This window comes from Primulina eburnea, chromosome 16, assembly GCF_022965805.1.
Source record: "Primulina eburnea isolate SZY01 chromosome 16, ASM2296580v1, whole genome shotgun sequence".
Lineage (NCBI taxonomy): Eukaryota > Viridiplantae > Streptophyta > Magnoliopsida > Lamiales > Gesneriaceae > Primulina > Primulina eburnea.
Window position 1 is genome coordinate 9,728,821 of NC_133116.1, and position 11,614 is coordinate 9,740,434.

Below are 11,614 nucleotides of genomic sequence, written 5' to 3' on the forward strand. Positions count from 1 at the left end.
TGTATTTTCTACTAACGACAACGATTTTGCAAGGGTTTAAAACCGTTGTCTTTTATACCAGCTACATCGGTTTTGCATCGTGGTATAAAAATTCTATTAAAAGTTGCGACGGTATTGAAAACCGTCGCAATTGAAAACCGTAGTCGTAGTTGCATTTTGCGACGGTTTGTAAAAACCGTCGCAAATATTTGTTGCGACGGTTTTACAAAACCATCGCAAACTAGAGTTGCGACGGAAATCCTCCGCAACCCGTCGCTAAATGTAGCGACAGTATTTATTAGCAAAACTGTCGCTATTTTGCGACGGTTTACGGGTCTGTCGCTAATAAGAGATAAAAAATTTAAGTGTCGTGAAGTGATAAAATCGTGTAAAAGATAAAATTTTAATTGTTTTGAAATGGTAAAAAAATCGTGTAAGAGATAAAAATTTTAAATGTTGTGAAGTGATAAAATTGTGTAAGAGATAAAAATCTTAAGTGTTATGAAGTTGTAAAATCGTGTAAATGAGAAAAATTTTAAGTTTGGTGAAGTGAAGTGGAAGAAAATGGAGTGAATTTGTATGTATTTATAGAGAGTGGTGGAAGAAAATGGAGGGAGAAAGAGGCGGGATCGAATTTTTGAAATTTGCGACGGTTTTTTGCTTATTGGTCGCTAATTTTAGCGACGGGAGTTTTAATACCGTCGCTATATTCAATATAGCGGCGGTTGTACATGCTACTGTCGCAAATTGTAGCAACGGTTCTAGTTTAAACCGTCGCTAATATGAATTTAGCGACGAAATTTATATAATTGTCGCTAATATTAGCGACGGTTTTTTCAACCGTCGCTAATTAACATTCGAGGAGGATTTTCGAAAAAAACCGTCGCTAATTAACATTCGAGGAGGATTTTCGAAAATCCTATGCAATATTTCCTATGCACAAATCTTCCATGATCTTGTATCATTCCCCATAATTTCGAAATTTTTCATGATAATAAAGATTCCCAATCAACCAAATTTTCAATATTCATATCTTATTCTAGTACAAGGATCCAAGGGCTTACAAATAATTAATTATATTAGTGCCAAGATTTTCGGTTCTCACACTAGATGAAAGAGAATTAGGCTTGGTATGGTTCAGGAAGAAGGCCGATCGAGTTTAGGGATTTATGAGGGCTATGGTTGCGTTTTTGGCTCTAGGTAATGGTTGCGATGGCTGGATACTGTAGGGCTGGTCTAGTAGGGTCTAAGAGACTCGTTAGGGTCCCAGCATGGTCCGCTAGGGCCTGGTTGGGTTGTACATAGGCTAGGGCCGAAGGAAAGTAGGGCTTGGGGGAAACTAGGGTTTGGTTTGAATGAGCAGAAAATTTCAGTAGCCTCCTAAGCTTGTTCAAGGGTTATAATTGGATTGATTTGGGTTGAATATTGGTTATTTAGGTGTTATTAAGCTTTGGTTCAAGTTTGGTAAAGTTTGATTAAGCTTCGAGTCCATACGAGTCAAAACCGGGACATATGTCTAAGTTTTAAAAACGATTTGGAAAATTAGTCGAGGGCATAATTTTACGTCTAAGAAATATTTATGCGTGTATTTTAAGGTCATATGTTAAGTTTGGAATGATTTAGGATGTCGTTTCGAGGTCTAAGGATAAATATGAAAAATTATGCTTCTAGGGGTAAAACGGTAATTTTACACCTAGAAAATAATAAACTTCCTGACAGTACTCTGAAAGCTATTTTATAGTAAAAATATTTATTTAAAATGTTTATAGATTTTTATGAGGAAACGATAATGTTAAAAAATATGTTGCATGCTTGGTTTTAAAGAAAAACGTTATATGCATGTTTAATTTTATAAAGTGATGAGAATACGAAACGTTGAAGTAAGTGAAGTAATTGTGACTAATACGATGATATGTTGGAGATATCGTGAGGGAGAAGGTCCCAGTGGGAGCTCGACGATCGTATTTCTATTGATACGAATACGATGATATGATTAGAGATATCGTGAGGGAAAAGGCCCCATGGAGCCTGTTTACGGGAGAATGCCCAAGAGGGAGCATATTTATGGGAGAAGGCCTCAGAGGGAGCCCGTCTACAGGAAAAGGCCCCAGAGGGAACCCGACGATCGTATTTCCAATGAATTGATATGATAATATGTTAATACGTAAGGCCAATTCTCAGTTGACGGATGAGAGTGTCGCTGATGTCCCCGTCGCTCAGTACATGGTTACATGTAGATGGATCCATCGCCCCAATCCGTAGACGAATACAAAAGTCACAATTATCGATCTGAATTCAACGAAAGGAATATGAATATGAATATGGATAGAAATACGAATATGGATATGGATACAAATATGGATATGGTTATGAATATAAATATAAATATGTTTATGATGATATAAAAATATTTACAAAAATGTTTATGAAATGTTTATGGAAATGTTTACGTTTAAAGTTTATGCATTATTATGAAAATGTTTTTGTTTAAAGTTCATGCATCTTCATGAAAATGATATTTTATGTACAAGTATTTTCACTATTGTATATGATCTATATATGTTTTTTACTTTTTTTCAAGATTATGCTGTGTTGAGTTTTTAGACTCACTAGGTGTGATTGATGCAGGTGATTATGATAATAATGTTAACGGAGGTCTTGATGGTTGACTTTGCTGGACTGAAGGCGCACATAACCCGAGGACCGACGTTAGTTTTCTGCACTAGTTATGATTTTAAGTTATGTTAAAGATATTTTTACGATGATTTATTTTGAGAGGTTATAGTATGAGCTATAATTTTTAAATAAGATTTTTAGATTTGTTAAACATTTGACGATTTTGCAATTTGAACTATTTTTCTTTCAATATTTTTAAATGATAGTTGGCTGTTTTTTTTCAAAATGGTGTCAAATTATTTTAAAGTATATATATGGATATTTCGAATTATGGTGATTAAAAAAAATTCTAGTACAAGTTAAGAAAACGAGTAGTGGACGTTTTATCATATCTGTCAGAAAAAAAATTCTAGTACAAGTTAAGAAAACGAGTAGTTGACGTTTCATCATATCTGTCAGAGGACATAGATGAGGTAGAATCGATTGCCAAAGTCCATGAATTGAATGTGAACCCTAATTTTCATGATAGTTTCCGAGCTTGTGTGCACATATGCATATTGATTTGTTTTATTTTTACATTTTTTAATTATATTAATTTTTCTTTTGTGATTTTTTTGGCTACATTGTTGTAGGTATAAAACCATAAATAAAATGAAACTTTTAAGCAAAATATCAATTTTTCTCATCTTTCAAATATTGGCATGTTATGATGAAATGAACTGATCATTTGTTTATTTTTTACACCTCAAAAAGAAAATTATTGATGCATTCAAATATCATTATACTGACATTCACGTTCAAAAGGAAATTCACAATGCCAGATGATACTAAAATATAATTTTAATATATATATATATATATATATATATATATTAAAATTGTAAGTTCCTGTTAAAATGACAATTATAAAAAAGAAAGATATATCATTAACATTGAAATACGTGTAATACAATAAATGCTTGAAAATATTTAATATTATGCAGTTTTTGTTGATATTTTTTATAAAGACTTTTCTATTTTTTTTTAAAAGCATAAACATCAATTATTGCTTATATTGATTATATAATTTCCTTATTAGTTCAGATTTGAATTTAATTCATTTTTATATTAATTCAAATGTAATTTATGAATTATATGTTTTTTTTATTTTATTTATTCAAATTAAAACTGAAATCCATTGAAAATATAAGTTACTATTAAATTTTCTCATTTATTATATCAGTTCATTTAATTTGGAATATGGTTTTGTGTTATTATGTGTTAGACTTAATTTTATTGTGATGATGAAAGTCAAAACCAGTAGGTCGTAATAGCTAAAACCAGAAGACTACATAAAAGCAGAAGCTCTAGTATCGCATTAAAAAAGCAGTACTCTTCGAGTACTTATCAGCTTAGAAAAACCAGAAGCAACACGCAACTTTATAACCAGAACTTAGTTTAAGCAGAAGTAACTTAACGCCTTTTACTTGCTATCTTAAATATTACCGTTACTTTACCTAGTACAAATATTAATTACACCATAAATGATGTACGAAGTTATTTAATACGCCTTACCAGTTTTGGTATAAAGCAAAGACTGATTATTCTGAAAGCTTTCTGCAGGAACCTTTTTAGGAAATAAAGCTGATTCAATCAGAAGTCAAAAGAAGCCGTTTTTGTTTACGTTGGACTCAAGTTCTCTCTATATAAGAAGGTCAATTCTTTATAGAAAACAACGTTATTATCTTTACCAACACAACGATTATTCCAACGTGAGTTTGAGCTATCATCAAACTACTATTTATCTTCAAAGCTCAACATACAGAAAAGCAGCACACACTTTATTATCAATATCCGATCTTCTGAGATCATTTTGTGTTGTTACTGTTTTGTAACTCTCTTCAAGCTAAAACCCTTTACTATATCATTGAGAAGAGTTTGTAAACTGGAAAAGTGTCTTTTCCAGAACTTTGTTGTATTCGTTTTTACGGAGTTATGTAACTAAGAATTTTGGTAGGCTAATGGTAAGTCCTACTGAAGTAGGTGTGTACAAGTGGTGTATTGTAAAATCCAAAGTATTTTAGTGATACCTTCTGGAAACAGAAGAAGGGGAGACGTAGAAGATTTTATCTTCGAACTTCCAGAAACAACCACTGTTATACTGCCTATTGTTTTATTATTTCTCATCGTATTCCATTGGATCGTTTTTGCACTTATTGTGATCTATTGGACTTACATTCGAACAAGACCAGCTATAATCTCTAACATGATTCTAGCACCCTTTGCAAAATCGTTAAACAAAGGAAAGATTTTATGCACACACCCCCTCTAAACTCCTTATCGATCCCCAACACTATGATATATTTAGTTGTTGTGATAAATTGCATAAATATTTCAGTCTAATTTTTCCATCACATTCAGACAATAAATTTTCAATCAGAATAAGAAAAAAAGTGTTTTGTTCGGAATCACACGTGAGGTCAATTATTCAAAAATATTTTTGATGCTTAAACTCTTATTAGTTCGTTAATACGATCTACCTGCATATAGAAACAATGGAGATTCAAGTTTAAAATATGTTTTTCGTTATCAAGAGGTTATTATTATTTTTTCTATACATTTTTTATTTAAGTGTAGTATTTATATATTTTTTAATTTTTAAGATTCACACGTATATGGAATCATCAAGCCCTCATTAATGGAATAGAAAATAAACAGAGTTTTTTTTCATATTTGAAAAGTTTTCGTCAAAAATAATGGGCAAACTTCTAAAAAATCCCCAAAAGTAAACTGAAATGTGTTTCCAGTCCCCATGTCAGAAAAAATCAATTTTAATTCTTTGACCCATTTTAATATATGTTTAAGGTCCCTAAATCGCATGAAATTACGTTGTTGCCCTTGTTATTTTTCGAAAACCCTTAAACACCCTTTTTTATTTGTTTTTATTTTTACGCTTCCCTCTTGTATTTATGAAATATCTTCTCGACATTTACTCCTCATAATTCCCAATGTCTCCCAAACTCTATCTACTTCATGCCACTGTGAATCGAAGGAAAGCTTGGTAGAGAAATCGAACAACAGAAAGACAAAATGGGTAAAAAACTTGAGTACAAGAATCCAAAGAGGAGTATAGTACCAAATGAGAGAAAGACGACTAAATCACCACAAAAAACGATAGTGAAAAAATTTGTGAAAGAGAAAAATCAGAGAACGCGGGAATCAGGTCTGTATATTTCTGTAATTTTTAAATTGAACCCTTTTGTTATGATGTTGCTATTTTGTTTCGTAAATTTTTTCTTGTTCGGACAGTGAGTGCTCAAAATATTTTCCCATTGATTAGGAACATTTATCCCCAATTAATAGGGTTTCATTTTTCATATTGTTATCAAGTTGGTTCTATAGTTATATTGCATTATTTCTGAAGATTATAGATGAAGTTTATAAATCAAGTTAAAAAGTGTTGGCTTTATGAGCCAATTATCCCCAATGGCCACGTTATTTTTATGCTAATACTATAGACTTGTCAAATTGGGCCAGGACCGTCGGGCCGGCCCGCCCCGCTATTAAAATTGAGAGTGTTGGGTCGATAAAATAGCAGCCCGTTTGGAGGCGGGCCAAATGGGCTGAGCCCGTTTGGGTTGCGGGCCAAGATGGGACGAGCCCAAATGGGGCGGGTTGGCCCACCAATTTTTTTAAATATATTTTTAAATTCTATGTTTTATATAAAAATTGGAATAAGTCTCATGCGCCTCCAATACTCTCTTATCTTATTTCTTTCTTATTTTTCTCCTTGGCCTCGCTTACATCACTCACTCGTAAAATCTGAATCTTTGCAAAAAAATTTCATGAATCTTAAAGGGAAGAAATTTATGTAAATTTTATTCATGAATTTTAAATAATTTTTAAGCATAGTTTGTGAACCCAAGAGCGGTTTCGTTTGAAGTCTGACGAGTTGTAGTGAAATTTTGTGGACCCGACGGAGGTTTGATAATTATGTGTATTGTTGAACACATAATATTGTCTAAAATTTACGACCGTCTCTTTCCTCGACTTTCTGTTATTTTCCATGTCTCAATCTTCATGTTTGGTTTAAGCACTTTACTTTTTATGGATTATGTTGATGCTTTCTTAATTTCTTATTTCAGTGTTTTTAAGAATTTTATGGAACTATTTGACTGAAATATATATTTTTTTATGTTTACTGCGATATTGTTTAGTATTTTTTTTCTTAAAAAAATAAACGGGTTAAAATAAGCGGGTCGGCCCGCCTAGCCCACGACCCAAGGTGGGTTGGGCTGGGTTGGCCATTTAGAGGCCCGCGAAAATGGCGGTCTGGCCCACCCCGCCCCACCTAATGGTGGGTTGCGGCAAGTGGCGGGCTGGCCTGCCCCGTCAGCCCGTTTTGACATGTTTAGCTAATAGTAATGTGATTAATACTTGATCGAATCTCTTTATTTGTGTTTATATTTAGCCTAGATTCTTTGTAAAAAAAATTCGCGTTCTGATATATAAATTTATATATACATTAGAGATAGATTTCTTATCTCTTTCTGATTTTCTAATGTAGAGTTTGCTGTTGAGTAGAACCTTGTTGAATCTGGTAATGAGCAGAAAGAGGAAAATTAATTATGTTCAAAGCTACTTTCACGTTGTTCCCCCCATTTCTTTAAATCCGTGATGAGAAAACTGAAGCCTGTCTTAGGTGAGCAAAAAATTGGTCGGATAAAAGGTACATCGTTTGCGAAATGGATTGATATCTCTGTCCTTGCGATAAGTAGTTCGAGAATTGATTATGTTCTCAATAGATTTCAATTTGATTCGTGCTCGTTAGTTGTTGGTGAAGATATCTCAATACCTTTTAGTTCAGCGGCTTTCTCTGTTATTCTCGGGCTGCGTCATGTTGGACAACTTGTTGATTTGGACCTGAAAGTGGATTCCAATTTTTTGTCTCGTCAATTTGATGGAAAAGTGACTAATGCCAAACGTGCAGATATTTTTAAAAAACTAATTTCGCTTGCTGCCAGTGATGATAACAGTGAAGTCGATGATTTTGTTCGTTTTTTTTTATCTTGTTTGTTTTCAACTGCATAATATTCCCAACTTGTAATTATTCAACCCCTGGTTTTACTTTCCCTTATCTCGATGACCTTTCGACTTTTTCGAGTATGCTTGGAGAGATGCTGCCTTCCGATTTTTGTGCCGAGGTTTACGTGACGTCGGACGTAAAAATTATTTAGACGGAAGCACTGTTGGTTTAACGGTTAGTATTGTGATTTATTTTTATTAAAAAAATTGTTCTCAATAATTTGCATATTTTCTTATTTTTTTAGGCATGGGTATATGAAAGGGTTCCAATATTAGGAGTGTTCACCGATGTACATATTTTCCCTAGATTGTTTCGGTGGGTGGAAAGCAAGATTCCATTGAAGTTTGTTGAAGCTGAATCACTCTTGAATTCCAATGATTCAACCCAAGTTGGTCTTATTTCATCCGAGTTCATTTTAAGTAATCTCGCCTTGTAAATATAATGGATGGATGAACTGACAGAATTTTTTTTCGTTTACTGGTGAACAGGTTCTACCAATTGCACCATTTTCTGATGAAGGGAGTTGTTGGACATAAACCATGCAATTAAGCTGGAAAATTGTAGATCCCAAGTGAGAAAATTTGTAAAAAATTTAAACAAACAAAAGTATGAACTGAAAATGTTGAAAAGGAAATCTGTTGAATTTCAGCAAGAAAGTATTTTACATGTAGCCATAAGATCATTGGATTCCAAGAAGAATGATGAGATTATTGATTTAAAGTTGGAGGATGTTGAGCGGAGTGATAAAGAATTGGATGAGACTATTAAAGAAAGCCACTGGAACGGGTGTATCTCCTCTTGCGCACGTCAAAATTGAATCCACTGTTGTCCTTTTTATGTAGAAGTTAGCAAAATTGTATCAACTACAAGAAAATAACAAATGAAATTGAAATTGAAAATGGTCAATGAAAAGTGAACAAATTTCTAGGAGCACCATTCAAAAAAACCAAAAAGACAAAATAAGCTAGTTTATAGCTTCTTTTCAGCTTCTTCGGCTGTGTCCTCGTACACGACAACGACTACACTTTGACGGATGTGATTGAATTTGGGATGGTATTCTTTGAGTCCTTCTACGCCCTGGCTGACTACGCACATCAGGAGCATTGATTGCATATCCTTCATCGCCATTAAACTCATACATGTCAAATGTCGGTATGAGATTAATAATGCCCTTGTATGTTTGATGATACATATCAGTTTTGAAAAACTTATCACAAAAGGCGTATACCGACATTGACTTCGATACTATGGCAGCACAAGCATGTTTGCAAGGAAGCATATGGATCTGCCAGGATCTACATGAACAAGTCCATTCATTCAAATCAACAACACATGTTTTATCACCATCAACTACTTCAAACTTCCAACCACATGAATGATGCACTCTCAAGGTGCGAGATTCAATGTATGTTCTCATAACAGCCTTTGCTGGGCTTAATTTTTCACCATGCCTAATGTTGCTTCGCGTCGTCGGTGCATCATATTCATTATTTGCACACGTATATGGTAAACCATAGAAACAACATGGAGATAACGAGCTGGTTTAACCCAATTATTCCAACATTCAGCGATATTATTTATAACACTCCAACAATTTCCACGAAACAAGGCATTAGCCTAGCTTTCAGGCTCAGACTTTCTGAATAAATGCTATTGCAAATGATTGACTCAAAGATATTATTTATGTGCTGTGAAAACTATTGTTGTGATGGGGCATATGCAGCTTTTTTGAATACCGACAACCAATGTTTTTTGTTATGAAGAGGATAACTTCGCACAACCTGTAATGACCAAAAGACAATTAAAATTTTTTCTTTCTAGTAACAGTACATACATAAAAACTATTTAATCATATAATACACACAAAAAAACATTAATTAATTAATAACCGTTTTCACAAAATTATCGACCAAGTGCCTCAAGCAATACGCATGATGACTACCTGGAAATAAAAGTTGGATAGCCTTGATAATCCTAGGATGTATGTCTGAGAAAAAAATGAATCTGTCGAATCCCATGGTATGATGCGTAAATACAACACATCTCAAATGATAACAAAACAATTCCCAATTAGAATCATTATCCGCATCTACTACAGAATATGCTAAAGTGAAAAGATCGTCATTGGCATTCTTTGTCACAGCAAGTAGCATAATTCCTTTTTATTTATTTTTTTATGTGAGTGTTATCCAAAAATATCAACAGTCTACAACCAGTAGCAAAACCAACTGCACATACATTAAAACAAATGAATAATCATTTATACTTATTATTTACTGGATCTATCTCACATTCAGCAACACTGTTAGGATTTGTTTCTCTAACGGCTTGGCAATACCATCTCAATCTATTGTAGCAGCTCTTTTTTGAACCGTGAATATCATGCATCGCTATTTCCTTGCCCTTCCACACCTTGCAATAACCTATCTCTACTCCATAGTCCCTGTGTAAATCCCTCATCATTGAACAAGGACGATAAGAAGGCTCTCCCCTCAATTTATCCTTCAATACATAAGCAACCCAAGCTGCATCAGCTCTAGGATGCTCCCTACTACGTAAATTATCCTCCCCCCACGAATGTTGTAAATTGCATTTTCTAATCCCAAATAGATTGTCTGCTTTATGTCGAGAATCATAAATCCTCTATTTACAAATTTTTACACTACAAATAGCGATAATTTTTTCTCGATCATTTTTTTATATAAATATGACGTCTGGTAGCAATCGAATAATTTTTAATATAGGTTCTACATTCTGCAGCATCCTTGAATATTTGCCCCTCGCCTCGGATGCAATGAAACCAAGCGTCAATGGAATTTTTTACGGGGGCATCTTCGAGCTCGTTATCACTACTGGAATGTGTGTCATCTTCAGTAATAAATAGGTTAAAACTAAGTTCTATAATGGAAAACATTAGTACAACAATAGATACTGAAAATTTTGGCATCGGTTCACTTACTCAAATGGAAATATTGACACAAAATAGACTACTGCTTGATTTAGTCTAACAGATACACAACCCAAAACCATTGTATTCTTAACTTTCCGGATTATCACTAAAAAAAAGTGCAATATGAACACAAAAAACATACCAAAATAACACAACATATAAAATAGAACTAAATAATGATACTACCTCTCCACAGATTTTCAACATCCAATCGGTTCTTTTTTCTCTGCCAACAGTTCAATCATTGTAAGCTTCATACACATATGAAGATGGATCATATTAAGCACATCAACATCATCGTTTAACGTCACGTACATCTTATGTTGGGGAGCTAGGTATTGCAGATTAATAGATTGAGGATTAATCTCCTCGATTTTTTTCCCAAGACTAGCAAAAATATCAAACAAACTATACCTACTGAAAATCGAAATCAAAAAGAGTTGTTATTGAACTTGCAGGTACCAAGAAACTCAAGATTCGATGATGACCAAACTCCAGCAAATTCCAATACACTGAATATTAAAAGATAAAAAGTGACGAGAGAATGCAAACAACGAAGAAAAATTGGGTGCAAAGTTTAATCTTGTTTAGTCGTTGAAAGGATTTGGCACAATTTTTTCCTAAGATTTTCATCGGCAATGGGAAAAGAGGAGTGTTTAAGGGTTGAGGATAATAAGAGCCGATCCATTTGGGTTTCTGGGGAATGATTTTCATTTTTTTACACATGCCCTATTATAAGGGTATCATTGTAACTTGTTACCAAGTAGGGATCTTAAACACACAATGAAAGATGTCAGGGAGTTGAAGCACATTAATACTGACATAGGGAGTGGAAGCACATTTGGATTTGATTTTAGGTATTTATGAGCAATTTACCGAAAAATATTATGCTATAAAAGAAAAAATTTATTGTTATTAATATATTCATTTACTGTGTTAATATTTGAAACAAATAAGAAATAAATATGTAATTAAATGTTAATTCTTTCTGATTATTTTTTAAG